Source organism: Schistocerca cancellata, chromosome 10 (genome assembly GCF_023864275.1).
Source record: "Schistocerca cancellata isolate TAMUIC-IGC-003103 chromosome 10, iqSchCanc2.1, whole genome shotgun sequence".
Classification (NCBI taxonomy): domain Eukaryota; kingdom Metazoa; phylum Arthropoda; class Insecta; order Orthoptera; family Acrididae; genus Schistocerca; species Schistocerca cancellata.
The window spans coordinates 165,962,449-165,982,036 of NC_064635.1; the positions used below are offsets into that span (position 1 = coordinate 165,962,449).

Below are 19,588 nucleotides of genomic sequence, written 5' to 3' on the forward strand. Positions count from 1 at the left end.
CACTCCATTGATTGCCGTTTTGTTTCAGGTTCGAAGTGATGAACCCGTGTTTCATCGCCTGTAACAATCTTTGACAAGAAATTGTCACCCTCAGCCACATGACGAGCAAGCAATTCCGCACAGATGGTTCTCCTTTGCTCTTTATGGTGTTCGGTTAGACAACGAGGGACCCAGCGGGAACAAACCTTTGAATATCCCAACTGGTGAACAATTGTGACAGCACTACCAACAGAGATGTCAAGTTGAGCACTGAGTTGTTTGATGGTGATCCGTCGATCATCTCGAACGAGTGTGTTCGCACGCTCCGCCATTGCAGGAGTCACAGCTGTGCACGGCCGGCCCGCACGCGGGAGATCAGACAGTCTTGCTTGACCTTGCGGCGATGATGACACACGCTTTGCCCAACGACTCACCGTGCTTTTGTCCACGGCCAGATCACCGTAGACATTCTGCAAGCGCCTATGAATATCTGAGATGCCCTGGTTTTCCGCCAAAAGAAACTCGATCACTGCCTGTTGTTTGCAACGCACATCCGTTACAGACGCCATTTTAACAGCTCCGTACAGCGCTGCAACCTGTCGGAAGTCAATGAAACTATACGAGACGAAGCGGGAATGTTTGAAAATATTCCACAAGAAATTTCCGGTTTTTTAAACCAAAATTGGCCGAGAAAAAAAATGTGTTGCATTACTTATTGAACTGCCCTCGTAGAAATAGGATTATCATTGGTATTTCCCTATACATACAAAAATGGCTCTGAGCACTATGGGACTTAACGTCTGTGGTCATCAGTCACCTAGAACTTAGAACTACTTAAACCTAACTAACCTAAGGACATCACACACATCCATTCCCGAGGCAGTATTCGAACCTGCAACTTAAGCAGTCGCGCGGGTCCGGACTGAGCGCCTAGAACCGCTAGACCACCGCGGCCGGCCCTATACATAAATCCGTGAGAGTTAGAGGGGGTGGAGATGTCCTCTGAACAGCACGGTACAATGCATCCCACATACGCTCAATAATGTTCATTTCTGGGAAGTATGGAGCCAGTCTCTAACAATTCTGTGAGTGTGGGGAGCCGCATTGTCCTGCTGGAATTGCCTGACTCCGTCGCAATGCGTAATGGACATCAGTGGATGCATGTGATCAGACAGGCTGCTGACGCACGTGTCATCTCTCAGAGTCGTATCTAGACATATCCCGTATCACTCCAACTCCACACACCCTACACGATTACAGAGCCTCCACCAGCTTTAACCGACCCCGGCCGGCATGCACGATGGATGTATTCATGAGGTTGTCTCCAGACTCGTACACGTCCATCCGCTAGATACAATTTGAAACGACACTCGTCCGACCAGGCAACAAGTTTTCGGTCATCCACAGTCCACTGCCGATGCTGAAAGGCCCAGGCGAGCCGTGAAGCTTCGTGTCGTGCAGTCATGAAGCGCACACGAGTGGGCGTTCAGCTCCGAAAGTCCATATCGATGGTGTTTCGTTGATTGGTTTGCACGCTGACACTTGTTGATGCCCTAGTATTGAAAGCTGCAGCAATTTGCGGAAGGTTTGACTTCTGTCACCTTGAACGATTCTCTTCAGTCGTCGTTGGTTCCGTTATTGCAGAATCTTTTTCCGGCCGCAGAGATGTCGGAGATTTGGTGACTCACTGGTTTCCTGTTATTCATGGTATGGTCGTGAAATGGTTATATGGGAAAATCCACACTTCATCGCTACCTCGGAAATGCTGTTTTCCATCGCTCCTGACGGCCACTGTTGCCGAGTGGTTCTAGATGCTTCAGTCCGAAACCGCGCTACTGCGGTTCCAGGTTCGAATCCTGCCTCGGACACGGATTTGCGTGGTGTCCTTAGGTTTAAGTAGTTATAAGTCTACCAGACTGATGACCTCAAAGTCCCATAGTGTTCAGAGCCATTTGAACCATCGCTTCTGCGCCGACTACAACACCACATTCAAACTCACTCTTGGTAACCGGTCATTGTAGCAGCAGTAAGTGATCTAAGAACTGTGCCAGACATTTGTTGTCTCATATAGGCGTTGCCGACTGCAGCGCTGTATTCTGCCTATTTACATATCTCTGCATTTGAATAAGCATACCTACATTAGTTTCTCTGTTGGTTCAGTATGTGTGTGTGTGTGTGTGTGTGTGTGTGTGTGTGTGTGTGTGTAGTGTACATTTACGTCACACATCTCCTCCTCAGTCACTGAACGAATTTCAACCAACAGGATACACATATCTCTTACTCTCTGGAAAGAATCTCTATGGGGCTACGAACCACATACCTGTCAAAGGGGCGGAGGTGGTGGTGGTGGTGGATAAGCATTGAAGTCCATGACGCGCGAATACCCATACTTCAGTTATTCAGTATCTAAGATTGAGAGCACTAAATGACATGCCACAAGCTTCACCACTCATTCCAAACCTTTACGAAACAGTTTCTTGCTGCAACCCCTAAGAAACGACGAAGGGAAATAATTTACTCACTTACTATACTTTCTTGCAGTAAAACTGTCCTATGAAGCATGATGTTTCAATTTACTGCTTCTTTGATACAAACTGTATTAGTGACGCATTTTGCAAATAGTATTCAAGTGTACCATTGAAAGTATCAGCAAAATTATATCATTGTACGACGTATAGTTCAGCAGCTATGACAACGGAAAACTGCCGCAGCATGCAAAACATTCAAATTTATTGCTCTGTTGCTACAATTCTATCCGCAACACCTTTCACAGACAGTATCCACATATGCCATGGAATGTACTTACAGAAATATATCACAGTACGACATAGTTCAAGAGATACGATGTCATTAACATTGAGCTATGTGAAAATGAAACTACAGGGCGAAATTTGCTGTGGGAACATGTGAAATTTGTGTACAAATTCGTATAAAATATGTTAAGTGTATGTTATGTGCATACGTGGGCAAAGCCACGGTTAAAAAGCTCATCCCAATACCCCTAGTATGATTTCCAACAAATCTGGTAAAAATATTAGTTATTACCTGGAAAGAAATACTGTGGAGCTAAAGAACCACCTTTCGCACTGAGTGTAATAAACCTGGAAAGAGAAGGGAGGAGAAGGAGATGGACAGACAACGAAGGGGAAGGAGATGGTCACAATGGGGGAGGAGGAGATGACCAGAGAGAGGGGCAGGAAGAGATGGATAGAGAGGGGTAGGAGGAGATGGGCAAAGATAGGGGAGACGAGGAAATGGATAGAGGGGAGAGCTGGAGGAGATACAGCGGGATGCAGGAGGTGGACAGAAAGAGAGGCAGAGGAGAGGAACAGAGACGTGGTGAAGGAGGAGATGGATGTGGAGATGGGGAAGCAGGAGATGGATAGAAGATTGAAATGAATATGTACCAAGAGAGTGCTTGGTACTCTGCTAATACATAAATGTAAATAATTCGTCAGGCCAAGTAAGACCATACGCCTCTTTTTCACTGAACAACTGATTACGTAATTCACCGAATAGCGACAATAGAAGTCAAAATTAGCTACATCAAAATTAAAATGAAAATAAGATTATTGCATTTATATTCCCAGAAAACGAAGAATTGAAATTATAGCCTGTAAGCTTGTCAGATGGCCAGTTTTTGATGATGTTATTGGGTGTGTTAATATTTGGAAAGCAAAATTATATATTTCTAAAACTGTGGTCAGAGAAAAAGTTTTTATAGAACAGTCTCATCTGTGTCTGCGATGGCAGCAGTGTAGATTTGTAGAATCTTTGACTGTCAGTACTGGATAGCTGCGGTGTCCAGCAGGCAGGGATTATTTGAGTCTACAGTCTAATGCATGGATGCATATTTGAAACTATGTGAATTGCCTATTTATTATGAGGAGGAATGATGACTCAGAACAATGGTTTAATAGCATATGGACTTAAAAAAGTTTTGAAATGAAGAACAAGGTATTATTTAATGTGAAATGTCTGTTTTTATTTTTGTGCACTTGCATTGTTGGTCCACTTCACCGTCATCACAGTCGAGTTTTTGATCATTATTTTGCTGATTGATCTTCTGAATTAATTTACAGTTACATGGAAATTATTATATTAAAATTTTTCATATTAGGTTCTGTAATTGTTTTCTATGATCAGTTCCTTCCTAACTGAATTTTCAGTACTTAAATGTTGAGTCATGTGTTTCATTGGCATTATGAACCTGACTTAGGCAGGCCAACAGGAGTTAGTTTTAGCAGCATTTTTTTTTAACTGTTATGCAGACTTGCTGTGTTGCTGTAACTGCCAGTACTTCATTTAGCAGGTGAGATTAATAATAAGTGATTGTTTCGTTTCCTTTGCGCAAAGTAGGTTCTGTCAGTCTCTTTATTTTACCAGGGGCATATGTTAGTGCACAATTTTTTATGTGTTTGGGGTTACATTCTTATACAGGTCGACTTAACAGTTTTTTTCACAATTTCATTTCTTCAAACAGTTCGCATTGAGTGGGAAATTATTGGTTTGCTTGTTTATTTGCTTATGAATGAGAACGGTTTTAACAAACACATGATTCTTTCCAATTTCATGTAAGTGATGTGGCTTTGAACTCAGTAACACATTTAGATAGCCAGTTCACATTCCCAGGTTTACGTTCATTATAACACACACAAAGGTAAAATCTATTCACTTACAAGCTATTATGGGGTATTCTTGTACAGAGTAAGGGGGTGTGCTTCAATGATACTTTTCAACTCTTATTTAAAAATCTGAGGTTCTCGTTCATGCTATGCTCTTCAGCCAGAAATATAACAACAACTTAATGTGCATATTAGTTCATAATATACTGTATGTGCAGTTGTTAAGAGAGAGTCAGCCACCAGAAAACCGTTTCTCTGTTTAGTGCTCAGTGAGTGAATACTGCAGTTCCTTTAAAATTAGCCCACATCACCAAATATGAATCCTGTTATATAATATGTCTACAAGGATAGAGGACTTAAAGTTCTGTGAGGGTCTGAAAACAGCTTGCACAAGTTCGTTACCGACAACACAGTACTCAGTCATTTTCTGAAAGAAGACTATCATTCCTACATGAACAGAGTAGCCTCAAATTTTGTCACTAATGTATGTAAAATAGGTTAATAGAGATCTTCAAACATTCACTTAAAATCTTTAACTAGCTCTTAACCCAGAAAAAAGAAGAAAAAAACAAAGTAATTCTTTAAGAAAATGTACAAAGTGTGATTAAATGATGGATGTGGCTTCATATTCTATGCTAAAGCTGACCGAATTTTTGATCTCATGGCTGAAATCAGTAGAGGTCAACAATCTGATACATAATAATCTCAAAATGTAAAAAGGAATACGAGAAAGAATTTTAAAATGAAGAGAACGACTAATAAAACATAAGAATGAAAATGACAACAACAAAATCGTGGTAAATATAATATTATTGTAGAAGATAAAATTACCATTATTCCTTTCAAGTAACCATTGAATGATATATACATGTAGCTGTTAAGTAAATCGACTCTTGGGTCATAGGTTACTATTAGTGAGAAGATGACATGTACAGCAGTTTGATACAGGAAACTTAAGCTCAGATGTTTATTTCAGATTTCTGAAGAAAGTAGTTGGCTTCAGTATGATAAATGAGAGTCACTGAGAAACCAGTTTACAATATTTGTGAAAAAGTAGAGAAATGTAATGAATAAATTGGATACTTTCATATTGAGGATGAATGACAGTATGACTGAAGTAAAGGACGATAAGACCAATATGAGGTGTATATTTTATATCATGTTTGAAGTTTCTAACACAGCATTAACATGTCTCACCTGTCACAAGCAGTGAGTGTTACAAAACTCTCTCTGACATTGCTGAACTTATCATTAGCTAGACTCTACCTAGGTGACACATCGTTAAGTATCCTATAAATCACTAATCTTGTCCTACAGAAGAAGCCACTTACTGGTGTATAGGATATTAATTAATGGCAGTGCAATTACTACAATCACAGAAACTTGTACAGTGAATAGAAATGATGGTGAAGTACAAATCACCAATTTTAATATTACAAAAATTCAATATGAACACTAATAAAGTAGAGTCATAATGAATGAGGTATTGTGGGAAACTATATGTCATAGATGCAATTTACTTCGCTCACAGATAAACTAAAATGTTGAAGATGCAACAAAGAATACATAAAACACAGAAAAAACATTGAGTAATACTATACGAAGAATTGAACGTAAAGTGTCCACAGACTGTGTAGGTAAAAATTGAAATAAATGAGGAATAAGGGTAATTGAATTATTATGTTTATAGTTTGTAACAATATTTTCATTGCTTGACGTTTATAGCTTGGATGATCAGTGTATGAGGAATCAGATAGTCGAAAATTTCTCTGAACATAATAAACAAATTATATCATTACTTAATTTGGGTTACCATAACAATGTTTCAGTTGTTGATTAAAGCTCCTTGGGTTTCAAACAATTTTGCCATATATAGTATAATTTTTCAAGATCATTTTTTCACATTGTAGTTTGGTTTTCATTAGTCTGTTGCATGTTTATAAACTCATATTTCTGCTCTCATTTGCATGAGACATTGTGACCTAAAATTCAAAACACGATTTTCTAAATTAAAAACCTGTCATTATAGACATTTTGGGACTTTTAAATGGTTAATTTGAGAATTTATGAATAATAACAATTCTGCAAAATACATCTTTACTATCGGCTTTGTAATTTTGAAATACTTTATTCCCCATGAGACAGTGGTAATAGACACAGACTTAATGATGTGGCTCACCAAACTTTGCACAAAGGAGGTTAATACAACAATGTAGCCCTAATAACAAATAAATCACTTATGACATCTCAAAATAATGTCCCATAGTGTCCAAGTGTGATAATGAAGCATATCCCACAAACGTACATGCTGACTATCGAAATTGCTCGTCAATACATTGGTGTTTGTGTGTCAAATGAGATCTGTTAATAGAAGTTAATATAGTAGCAAGCATGGTAATTGTAAATGAAGTGTAAATGCATGATATGTAAGGGTCATCAATATATAGTGGCCTCTCAGAATGTGATACACAACTAAATGTTGTTACTAATGAAGATAATAAACTGCAAAATCTATGTTTCGAAGAAGAGCCACTAAGGAAAAAATTAATCATTTTAGGAAACTGCTCAAAGACGTGGACTGGACTGATGTATGTAGTGCTCACTAGATGAACAGAAAGTACAAGAAATTTATTAATAGATGTCCTTACCACTATTTCACACAGAAATAACATGGGTTAGACCAAAGATTACAGAAACAGCAATGGATTACTCGAAGAGTAAAGGTATCTTGAAGAGCAAAAAGAAAGCAATACTAGTCATTGAGAAACAGCTGTGATGTTGAGGCCATAGCTCATTACATGGTGTACTATAAGATATTAATGCTTGTAATATAGACATCAAAGGAAATACCTTACAAGAAATGAAACAAAATGATATGATCGAATGGCATTGTTGGCCGGGAGGCCAAATGCAGAGGAGTTCAGCCACAGTATTGCAAGACCTTTTTAGTTGACGCCACTTCAGCGACTTGTGGGTCAATGATGATGAAAATAATGATAAAGGACACATGACATCCAGTCCCCTGCCAGGAATTGAACCCGATCCCCTTGTGTGGTAGGCTGAAATGCTACCACTATGCTATGGAGGCAGACATCTTACAAGAAAAATATACTACCAAAAATTAAGATCATACGTTGTGCAATGAAGAAAGACAATGTTTGAAATAGAGGTGAGGAGGGCTTGATAGCCTGAAGAATAAGAGGTACATTGATAATGTATGTGAAAGATTTTTAACAAGCATTAAACAGTTATTGAAAATATAGGATTGTTAGGTTCAGTAAATCCTGCCACAGAATATCTCATACCAGCCATTATAAAAAGAAAAAGCTTTGGTCAACCATAACATCTTTAGAATGAAAAATTCTAGTGATTATGTTAAAACGTTATTAAAGTTAAATGAATAGTATTCTAAGTTAAGTAACATTTTAAGATGTTTGTGTAACAAATCATGTAGGACTGGAATGTTTCCCAACTATCTGGCATATGCTGAAGCCAAGCCTTTGTGTGTAGGAAATGAAATTAAGGAAAACCATGATACTTCTGTCCAGTTTTACTGTAACAGTATTTTATAAAACTGGAGAAAATTTCAAATACAGTCTTCTTCCTAAACATCTGACTAGTGTAGATATCATAGATGGGTCTCCTATCGAATTCCAATATTCTGAAGGCTGTTTACACATATTCAGGAGGCTGGTTACACATTAAGTGAGACTGTAAGTAATTCATCAGATTATATATGACGGTACTATCTGTTCCCGAAAGAACAGTTACTGTGGATGACCATGCAGCTTTGCTAGAAATGAAATGATAATTTAATGGACACCCTAGCTGCAAACAGGCGTTGATGCACTTCATTGGGGACATGTTGAAAATGTGTGCCCCGACCGGGACTCGAAGCAGGAGATCCCGGGTTCGAGTCCCGGTCGGGGCACACATTTTCAACATGTCCCCAATGAAGTACATCAACGCCTGTTTGCAGCTAGGGTGTCCATTTAATTATCATTTCAATTCATCAGATAATGTATTATAGGCTCTGTTATCTGTCAAAGAAATTTCTTTGTGTGAATTACATGAAGCCTCTTAAGCAAATTAGAATATTGTTGTGTAAAAGAAAATGCCAGAAAATGAATCCCATTTTATCTTTTAGGCACAAAACGAAGGGAGTCAATAGGAAAGAGTTCTGTATTAAGCTATGAGACATCATTAAAATGAGAGAGAATTACATCTGTATTTTACTCTGTTCAGTCGTAACCCCCTTACCTTTCATGTGTATCTTCAATATATAACCAAAAGCCATATTTGTAAATTACGTATAGTCATGAAAAGAACAGTCCACTAAATTTTCATCGACATTAATAAATGGATTCTAGCTAATTCTTTGTCACTAAACTGTAAAACAGACACTGCATTCAGCTCAGAACTTGTACCAGGTTTCCCCCAGTATATGTGTAAAATGTAAAGACAAGGATATAGGAGAAATCAACAGTGTTCTAATCTTGGAATTATGACTAAATAATTAATTCATTTGCGAGGAAATACTGCACATTACTGAAACGTCTATTCAAACCCTTACTTGCTATGTGGGTGGATGGTGTCAGACACAGTTGATGTAAAAATAAATTATCATATACTCATGCTAAAGTTTTTAGGTTCAAAAATTGTGTAATAAAAATTATTTGTGATGTGAACTCAAGGTGATCCTTCACAGACCTGTTCCACGAACTGGGGTAATAACTACTGTTTCCATTTATTGCAAATGTTTGTTCATAAATAATAGATCATATTTACTAAGTGCCTTTAAATCTTTATTAAGATTACTCTTAGTTCTAGTACTGTTTGAAAAAAACTGAAGAAGACAAGTGCTGGGGATGCTGACAGAGCCCTGTCTCAATATTTATTACATTTTCAACAGGCACTTTTAAAGGTGTCACAGGAAAGTTGCCTTCTTTGGCTAGAACAGGAATTTCATCTTCAGTTAAATCTTCATCAGACAGGTCAATAACAGTTCGAGAATTATCCTCAATTGAAGCAACAGACATGTTCCTTTGTAAACTACGAGACATCCCACAGTTGGAGAGGAAAAGTCAGGAGAAAGATTTATACATTGACCATGGCCTAATGCACAGAGGTTGTTAGAGATCTCAGAACCAGCTGTGAAAACTTATACCGAATGTTAGTGACAAGTTACTCACTACCAATGAACTGAAAGCCAGTTTACATTTTTTACAAGTTTCACATTCATGAGTGCCATTTCACTAATGAGCTGTGAAAGGGGTGTTAGACTGTCTGTTTTTCTAAATGTGTATGTGTATAGTGTATTCTTGCTTTACGAGATATTCAACATCCTTGAGGATCTGCTTACTATAGCTCCATGGACCAAAAAGTATTTCTAATATAATCATCTAACAACCAATCAGACTGAGAGCAGATTCACATCACTTTCCAATGCTAAATGAACTGAAATGGAGTTGGATTATCCAACACATCAGAGAGAGCAAACGCTATTGGAGACACCAGCTTTACATCAGAACGAGGCAACAATGTGAAAAACAGATTTAAAGAAGCACAGTAGGGTATGTACCACAACACTGTATCAGTTAAATGACAAATTATGGTTTCAAGTCTGAGTAATGCAATCTAAATAATAGTTTCAACAAAATATGATACTGTTAGCTTTGAGAATGTTAAATATAGCTTCACCCTGTGATTACGCTTCACTTAAGATGAGCCAATAACTAAACCTTAAGTGTGACATCTGTGGTAGCAAACAGGACTTTGGAAACATACCTAGTAACTCAAAGAAAAGTGTGTTGATACATTATTAAGCTATTACAAATAACTGTCAGCATGCAGTTGAATAAACGTTCATCCAGTATCAGAAAACAAAGACACTGAGGGAAAAAGTTAAAAATAACTTAGAAAAGCATCATCCCATGGCAGAAAAAATCTGACATTAAAAATGCTTGGAATTGTTGAGGTACAGGAAAGGAAGTAGCCCTAATGAGTGGTACAATGTATGGTAACCCCTGTCATACACTTCATAACTTTTTGCAGAGAATAGATAAAGATGTAGATGTATATGAGGGAAACAAGAGACAATGTAAAAATAGCAATAAGTCTATTTAATGATATGACGAACTAGATTTTTGGATTTAGAATTATCTTAGAGTAAAAACAGAAAGTTTGTTTGAGCTGTAGCGTTATCCTTTACACAATAAAATGTCCTAACGCACATTTCCTTGCATGTGTAGGATGGATGAGTGCACACTGAAGTACTGAGAGCAGTTAAAATTCCGTTCCAAATATGTATCCTATGGATCCTGTTCCAAGTACACATCAAACATATGATGAAATGGTTCAAATGGCTCTGAGCACTATGGGACTTAACATCTATGGTCATCAGCCCTGTAGAACTTAGAACTACTTAAACCTAACTAACCTAAGGACGGCACACAACACCCAGTCATCACGAGGCAGAGAAAATCCCTGACCCCACCGGGAATCGAACCCGGGAACCCGGGCGTGGGAAGCGAGAACGCTGCCGCACGACCACGAGCTGCGGACCATATGATGAAATCTGAAGTAGAGGCCTATGGTATGTTCTCTGATAATGAATAATGAAGATGGTAAAATAATTTATAGTGTAATTCATATTTCAGCTAACACTGTACAGCTTTGAGAGGAAGAAAATGCGATTTCATTAACACAGAAGTAAAACACAGAAGTCAACAATGGTACTTTCGTTAACAGCAATATGTTTGTAGATGTAAAAATGCACATCATTTTTGTAAAGTTTTTATATGTCGAAAGTGGAAATAGAGGATTAAAAACGAGTTTTATCTTCTTAAGTACATATTTCTTGTTTGGTGTGGAAAACAATGAATTGTATGTTTGTTGTATAGATGAGAATAACTGTTTATTGTACAGTTTCATAGATTTACACTATGAATTGTGAAAACAGTTGAAATAAGAGAAGATTGAGAACGAGACTGATGAAACAGAAAAAGGATAGAGTAGAAGCTATGAAGTGAGGAGGAAAAGCAAGACGCGATGAGCAATTCTAAAAGGAAAACCAAATGGCAACTGAAGATACTGGAAGAATAAAATATCATATATTCAGTATCGACACAGAGAGTGAGATTATTAGGAAGTTGAATGCAGTCCTTTACCATTCTCTTGAGTTCATCGTCTACTGGATTCTGGGTAAACTACATAGTAGCTTTTCACAATTGAGGTCAACAATAGCAGAAAAGTTTGCGCTTCTCAGACGAAATCTACTTATTGAAAATACACTAGGGAAAATTTATTCAGCTCCAAGAGAGCTACATCACCGAGTAAGTGTACTTCTTATTCAAGTGTAATTAATTTTATTGTTGGACAGAGACATTTCTGACATTATGCTTGATAATGGAAATGTGACTGAAGAAAAACTGAGACTCTTTCATAGGGTTCGTCGACCTACAAAAAGTACTGGACAATGCTTATGGTGCAAGGTGTACCAAGTCTTCAGCAACGTAAGTATATGCTAGAGGCGATATCAGGAAATGTACAACTTGCACAAGATAAGTGGAAAAATAAAAAGGATAGGAAAAGAGAGAAACACTGAGATTGAAATTTTTAAAGCTGAAGGTTGTTCATTAGAGTATATACTCTTCTTTTACGCAGTTTAAGAGCCTGAAAACTTTCTAGAGAACTGCTGAAAATGGTATTGGGGACGTGAAGTCTTCTTGCCTAGCTATTGTTACAGCCCTGTGTTCCTTATTATTCTCACATATTGTAATTGACTCTGCAACTGTAATGCCATTAATGACTCCATTACTATAACATGGCTTCAGGGCTTTAAAATTCGTCACATCACCATTCAGTGTGTTCCTTCAGTATTTTTTTAGATACATGTAGACTGTTGTTTACAAAGTCATGTGTGTAATCATGGCTTAGTTATATATTGGGAGCAGTTATATGCTTAATAATGAAACATTTTCATAGTCATCCTAATCTCCCTAATAACATTTTTCCAAGTCTGACGATATTACCCCGAATTGCCCTTTGCAAACGGAAGCAGACCACTCCACATAAATTAAATTTCGCCTTGAGCAACAGTAGCATTTTTCTTGAGCTGTTTCTACGATCACCATAATGTTATTCAGTAAATATGGTGAGTAAAGCTCTCTGCCTTTCTATGTGTGCTTTTTCAGAACAGATGGTAAGTCAGTTGCTGTCGCTGTTGTCGCAGGTGGAGTCCATCACAGTATATGGAGCACGACTACTTTATGTCTATGGTAACAAACTGGGACTAGTATGCCCTTTGCACAGAACTGAGCTATAAGCACAGTTGCTTACAAATAACCCATGTATATTCTGACGGTTACAGCAATATGCCAGGTTCAGAGAATTTAATTAATTAATTACTACCATCATTATAAACACACTATATGAAGTAAGTCTTTCCTGTATGAGATCGCATTTTCTGAATGGTGTAGTTACACTGCATTACTGTATAAATTCATGGGTCTAAACTTAGTTAACAAGACAGTATTTCATCTGAGGGCTCACACTGGAGATACTTCTGCACTCAATACTGTTTCAGTACTGTGATAGTAAGCTTTTTTATTTTATTTATTTCTTTTTTGGATCATCGGTCTTCCGACTGGTTTGATTCGGCTCGCCACGAATTCCTCTTCTGTACCAACCTCTTCATCTTACAGTAGCACTTGCAAACTACATCCTCAATATTTTGCTGGATGTATTCCCATTTCTGTCTTCCACTACAGTTTTTATCCTCTTCAGCTTTCTATAGTACCACGGAAGTCATTCTCTGAGGTCTTTACAGACGTCGTATCATCCTGTCCCTTCTCCTTATCAGTGTTTCCGACATACCCCTTTCCTCCCCGATTCTTTTCAGAACCTCCTCATTCCATACCTTCTAAGACCACCAAATTTTCCACATTCGTACATAGCGCCACAGCTCAAATGCTTCGCTTCTCTTCTGTTCTGGTTCTCCCACAGTCCATTTTTCACTACCATACAATGTTGTACTCCAGACGCACATTCTCAAAAATATCTTCCTCAAATTAAGGACGATATTTGATATTAGTAGAGTTCTCTCGGACAGCAGTACCTTTTTTGCCATTGCTAGTCTGTTTTTGATGTCCTGCTTACGCCGTCCATCATTGATTATTTTACTGCCTAGGTGGCAGAGTTCCTTAACTTCATCTACTTCGTGACCATCAATCCTGATGTTAAGTTTCACGCTGTTCTCATTTCTGCTATTTCCTATTACTTTTGTCTTTCTTCAATTTGCTCTCAATCCATATTCTGTACCCATCGGATTGCTCATTCCATTCAGCAAATTATGTAGTTATTCTCCCCTTTCTCTCAGCATAGCAATGTCATCAGCGAATCGTATCATTGATAACCTTTCACCTTGAATTTTAATTCTGCTCCCAATCCTTTCATTTATTTCCATAATTGATTCTTCAAATGTACAGATTGAACAGTAGGGGCGAAAGTCTACATCCCTGTCTTACACCCTCTTTAATCAGTGCATTTAGTTCTTGGTCGTCCACTCTTATTATTCCCTCATTGCTCTTGTACATAATTTATATTACCCATCTCATTTTTGTACTTCCTCCTTTCATCGACCAATTGAAGTAGTACTCCTGTTGTCCATGATTTCTTCTCAGTTACTCTCTTGTACCAATGGTTTTCTTTCCAGCTTCTGTGATGGCCCTTTTAGAGATGTCCATTCTTCTTCAACTGTGCTGCCTATTGAGCTATTCCTTAGTACTGTATCTCTAGCATTTGAGAACTTCAAGCACATCCCGTCATTCCTTAGTACTTCCGTATTCCACTTCTTTGCGTATTTATTCTTCCTTACTAACGTGTCCAACTTCAACCTACTCTTCATCACTACTATATTGTGAACTGAATCTGCTCCTAGGAACGCCTTACTATAAAGTATCTGATTTCGGAACTTCAATCTGACCGTGATGTAATCTTACTGAAATCTTCCCTTATCACCTAGCCTTTTCAAGAATACTTTATTGTAATTCTTGAACATATTATTCGCTATTATCAGCTGAAATTGGTTACAGAAGTCAATTAGTCTTTTTCCTCTTTTCCTTGTCCCAAGCCAATATTGTCCTGTAACCTTTTCTTCTACTCTTTCTTCTGCAACTACATTCCAGTCCCTCATGACTATTAGATTTTCATCTCCCTTTAGATACTGTATTACCCTTACAATATCCTCATATTCTTTCTTTATTTCTTCATCGTCAGGTTGCGACGTTGGCATGTAGACCTGAACTATCGCTCTCAGTGTTGATTTGCTGTCGATTCTGATGAGAAGAACACTATCACCGAACTGTTTACAGTAAAACACTCTCAGCCCTACCTTCATACAGATCCTAATCCCGTGATTTTTCTGCTGCTGTTGATATTACCCTTTACTCATATGACCAGAAATCCTGGTCTTCTTTCCATTTCACTTCACTAACCCCTACTCTATCTAAATTGGGCCTTTTCATTTCCCTTTTCCGATTTTCTCGTTTCCCTACCACGTTCAAGCTTCTTACATTCCAGGCCCAGACTCGTAGAAAGTTATCATTTCGTTGGTTATTCTCCCACTTATCCTGTGCATAAAAGTTGCGTGCCTCTAATGCTGTGGTTTCCATTGCCTTCTGCGTCCTCATGCCATTGATCATTGCTGATTCTTCCGCGTTTAGGGGCAGATTCACACCCATAGGACAAGAGAGTGTCGTGATCCTCTGTCTGCTCCTCTGCCCTCTTGACAAGGCCATTAGCAGAAGTCTTCGGTTGCCAATGCTGATTATTACTCAAAATTTAACAAGTGGAGGAATTCGAACTCAGGACCAAGGATGTTTTGATTACTAATCAGAGACACTACACCTAGACCACAGCAAACCTACATATGGTATTATGCTTCTGGGATTCTGAATGTCGTTATTCTGTGTATATGTGAGATGATTCAATTTAATTCGAAGTATGTGGATATTTCTTTTTTTATACTGTCAGTCATTCTTTTATATACTTCAAATATCCTGCCACGATATGAAATTTTATTTTTCTGGTTACTTCTTTCCTAAAGTAATCATTTCATATTTTCTTGCCCATGGGTCTGTTACATTTGTTTTCTTACTTATGAATTTACTGGGGAACACAGCATTCAGATTGAACTGTAGTTTCATTTAGTTAATATTTTCAGGTCATTATAACAAACATTTTTATTTATGTCAGCACACTTTGACTTTTCTCAGATCTTTTTGTCTGTTTGAACTGATTTTACGAACTGAGCCTCGAAACTTATTTTATTTTCATGTGGCATTTGACTGACTGCAAGAATATTTACTGTATGTGTTACTCAGCGGGAAATTCACACTCTGTTGCATTCGTTGATGAAATGTGGGAACTATACAGTGTCAATCAGGTTGTGAAATCATTTAATAATGAAAAAATACCTGCTTTATTAGTAGAATGTCGAAGAGAATGTTTAGGTTGAATAAATTAATTTTCCTTTCTAAATGAAAGTGTTGTACATTGAGGAACGTCTCTTGCATATGTGAAAGAATTTACTAGATTGTACATCTTAGATGCTGTTTTTGGTACTAGAGCCGGCCAGTGTGGCCAAGCGGTTCTAGGCACATTAGTCTGGAGCTGCGCGACCGCTACAGCCGCAGGTTCGAATCCTACGTCGGGCATGGAAGTGTGTGTTGTCCTTAGGTAAGTTAGGTTTAAGTAGTTCTAAGTTCTAGGGGACTGATGATCTCAGCTGTTAAGTCCCATAGTGCTCAGAGCCATTTGGTGCTAGAAGTTTATTCTGTGAGTGTATTTGCACTGGTCAAAGGCTATTGTGATACTTCGGAAATATAGAACATTGATCAGAGATTGCATTCATTAATCTTAGATCTGCCTTTTACACTTGTAGATCCTAATAGGTATTTTCTGTGGTGCTCTATTCGTTCATTATAAACACACTCCTTGATACAATCATAAATTTGCTTATACTGCTTGTGGGTACATTCATGAAAATACATACGAGTAATTTCAGGAAATCTGGTTTGTGACTAGATTATTGCAGTGATTAGAGTATCTTTTGCTTTCTTCTTGTGTTTAATTAGAGTGATAATTATTCATGTGTTTTATTACGAAGGGAACTTACAGTTGCAAAATGTGGATTGGAGATTCTGTAATTTATGCTCAGCTCTTTCATTAACTTGTTTGATGATGTTCAGAGGTACTGATGAATGTTTAATTTTATTATTATTTTGAGCTTTTCCTCATTACAGAGGCTAGTTGTTGTTGTCTTCAGTCCTGAGACTGGTTTGATGCAGCTCTTCATGCTACTCTATCCCGTGCAAGCTTCTTCATCTCCCAGTACTTACTGCAACCTACATCCTTCTGAATCTGCTTAGTGTATTCATCTCTTGGTCTCCCTCTACGATTTTCACCCCCCACGCTGCCCTCCAATGCTAAATTTGTGATCCGTTGATGCCTCAGAACATGTCCTACCAACCGTTCCCTTCTTCTTGTCTAGTTGTGCCACACACTCCTCTTCTCCCCAATTCTATTCAGTACCTCCTCATTAGTTATATGATCTACCCATCTAATCTTCAGCATTCTTCTGTAGCACCACATTTCGAAAGCTTCTATTCTCTTCTTGTCCAAGCTATTTATCGTCCATGTTTCACTTCCATACATGGCTACACTCCATACAAATACTTTCAGAAACGACTTCCTGACATTTAAATCTATACTCGATGTTAACAAATTTCTCTTCTTCAGAAACGCTTTTCTTGCCATTGCCAGTCTACATTTTATATCCTCTCTACTTGGACCATCATCAGTTATCTTGCGCCCCAAATAGCAAAACTCCTTTACTACTTTAAGTGTCTCATTTCCTAATCTAATTCCCTCAGCATCACCCGAATTTATGGGACTACATTCCATTATCCTCGTTTGGCTTTTGATGACGTTCATCTTATGTCCTCCTTTCAAGACACTGTCCATTCCGTTCAACTGCTCTCCCAAATCCTTTGCAGTCTCTGACAGAATTACAATGTCATCGGCGAACCTCAACGTTTTTACTTCTTCTCCCTGGATTTTAATACCTACTCCGAATTTTTCTTTTGTTTCCTTCACTGTTTGCTCAATATACAGATTGAATAACATCAGGGACAGGCTACAACCCTGTCTCACTCCATTCCCAACCGGTGCTTCCCTTTCATGCCCCCCGACTCTTATAACTGGCATCTGGTTTCTGTACAAATTGTAAATAGCCTTTAGCGTGTATACAACCATCTTTTATGATTCTTTAACCAAGTGTTAGCTATGATTAAGTTATGCTCTGTGCAAAATTCTACCAGACAGCTTCCTCTTTCATTTCTCTCCCCCAATCCATATTAACGCAATATGTTTCCTTCTCTCCCTTTTCCTACTCTCGAATTCCAGTCACCCATGACTATCAAATTTTCGTCACCCTTTACTACCTGAATAATTTGTTTTATCTCATACATGTCATCAATTTCTTCATCATCTGCAGAGCTAGTTGGCATATAAACTTGTACTACTGTAGTAGACATGGGCTTCGTGTCTATCTTGGCCACAATAATGCGTTCACTATGCTTTTGGTAGTAGCTTACCCGCACTCCAATTTTTTGTTCATTATTAAACCTACTCCTGCATTACCCCTATTTGATTTAGTATTTATAACCCTGTATTTACCTGACCAAAAGTCTTGTTCCCCTTGCCACTGAACTTCACTAATTCCCACTATATCTAACTTCAACCTATCCATTTCCCTTTTTAAATTTTCTAACCTACCTGCCCGATTAAGGGATCTGACATTCCACGCTCTGATCCGTAGAACGTCAGTTTTCTTTCTCCTGATAACGACATCCTCTTGAGTAGTCCCCGCCCGAAGATCCAAATGGGGGACTATTTTACCTCCGGAATATTTTACCCAAGAGGACGCCATCATCATTTAACCATAAATCTGCATGCCCTCGGGAAAAATTACGATTGTAGTTTCCCCTCGCTTTCAGCCGTTCGCAGTACAACAAGGGCGCTTTGGTTAGTGTTGCAAGGCAAGATGAGTCAATAATCCAGACTGTTGCCCCTGCAACTATTGAAAAGGCTGCTGCCCCTCTTCAGGAAACACACGTTTGTTTGGCCTCTCAACCGATACCCCTCCGTTGTGGTTGCACCTACGGTACGGCCATCTGTATCGCTGAGGCAAGCAAGCCTCCCCACCATCGGCAAGAGCCATGGTTCATGGCGGTAGGTACAGAGGCTTATCTCCAACATAATAATTTACTTGGAAATTACAATACAAACAATAAACGTTCTTAAACTATATTTTCAAAATATTCCTCCAAGTGTTTCGATCTTGTGTGTCCTCTTCCTCTGCGCCCATTCTCCTCATTGTGTGCTGTATATTTTGGAGCCAGGCTGTCATAGGTCGTCCTCTTCTTCTTCTCCCCTCCAGTTCCCACTCCAGTGTCAATTTTGGTATTCTGGTTTTCTCCATTCGTCGTACATGCCGGTACCACTGTAATTTCTTCCTATCCATTACGTCATATATTCTTTCTTTTATTTCCATTCTCCTTGTTATTTCGGTGTTCCTTATCGTTTCTTTCCTTGGGATTCTTGCTGATCTTCTCCAGAAGTCCATCTCTAGAGGTTGTTATTTTTTGATGTGCTTCATGTTAATAGTCCAGGTCTCCGTTCCATACAGAACCACACTCTCTAATATGGCTTAGTATATTAATTTTTTAATTCTGCTCATTACATTCCTGCAACATAAGACTGCGTTAAGCATCCCAATGACCCTCCATCCACTATTAATTCTTTTATTGATTTCTGACTCTGCTTTTCCCACGATTTCTAAAATGGTTCCCAAATAACAGAAAGTGTTGATCTTTTTGATTTTCTTTCCTTCAATGTATAGCTCATCTGAATCATTAGTC

At 38.3% G+C, this 19,588-nt stretch overlaps 1 protein-coding gene across 1 annotated transcript in view; it reads right to left on the minus strand.

Annotated features, from left to right (window-relative positions):
• Nucleotides 1-19,588, minus strand: part of LOC126106221 (serine/arginine repetitive matrix protein 1-like) — a 229,175-nt gene that overhangs the window by 67,922 nt on the left and 141,665 nt on the right. The window lies entirely within an intron of this gene.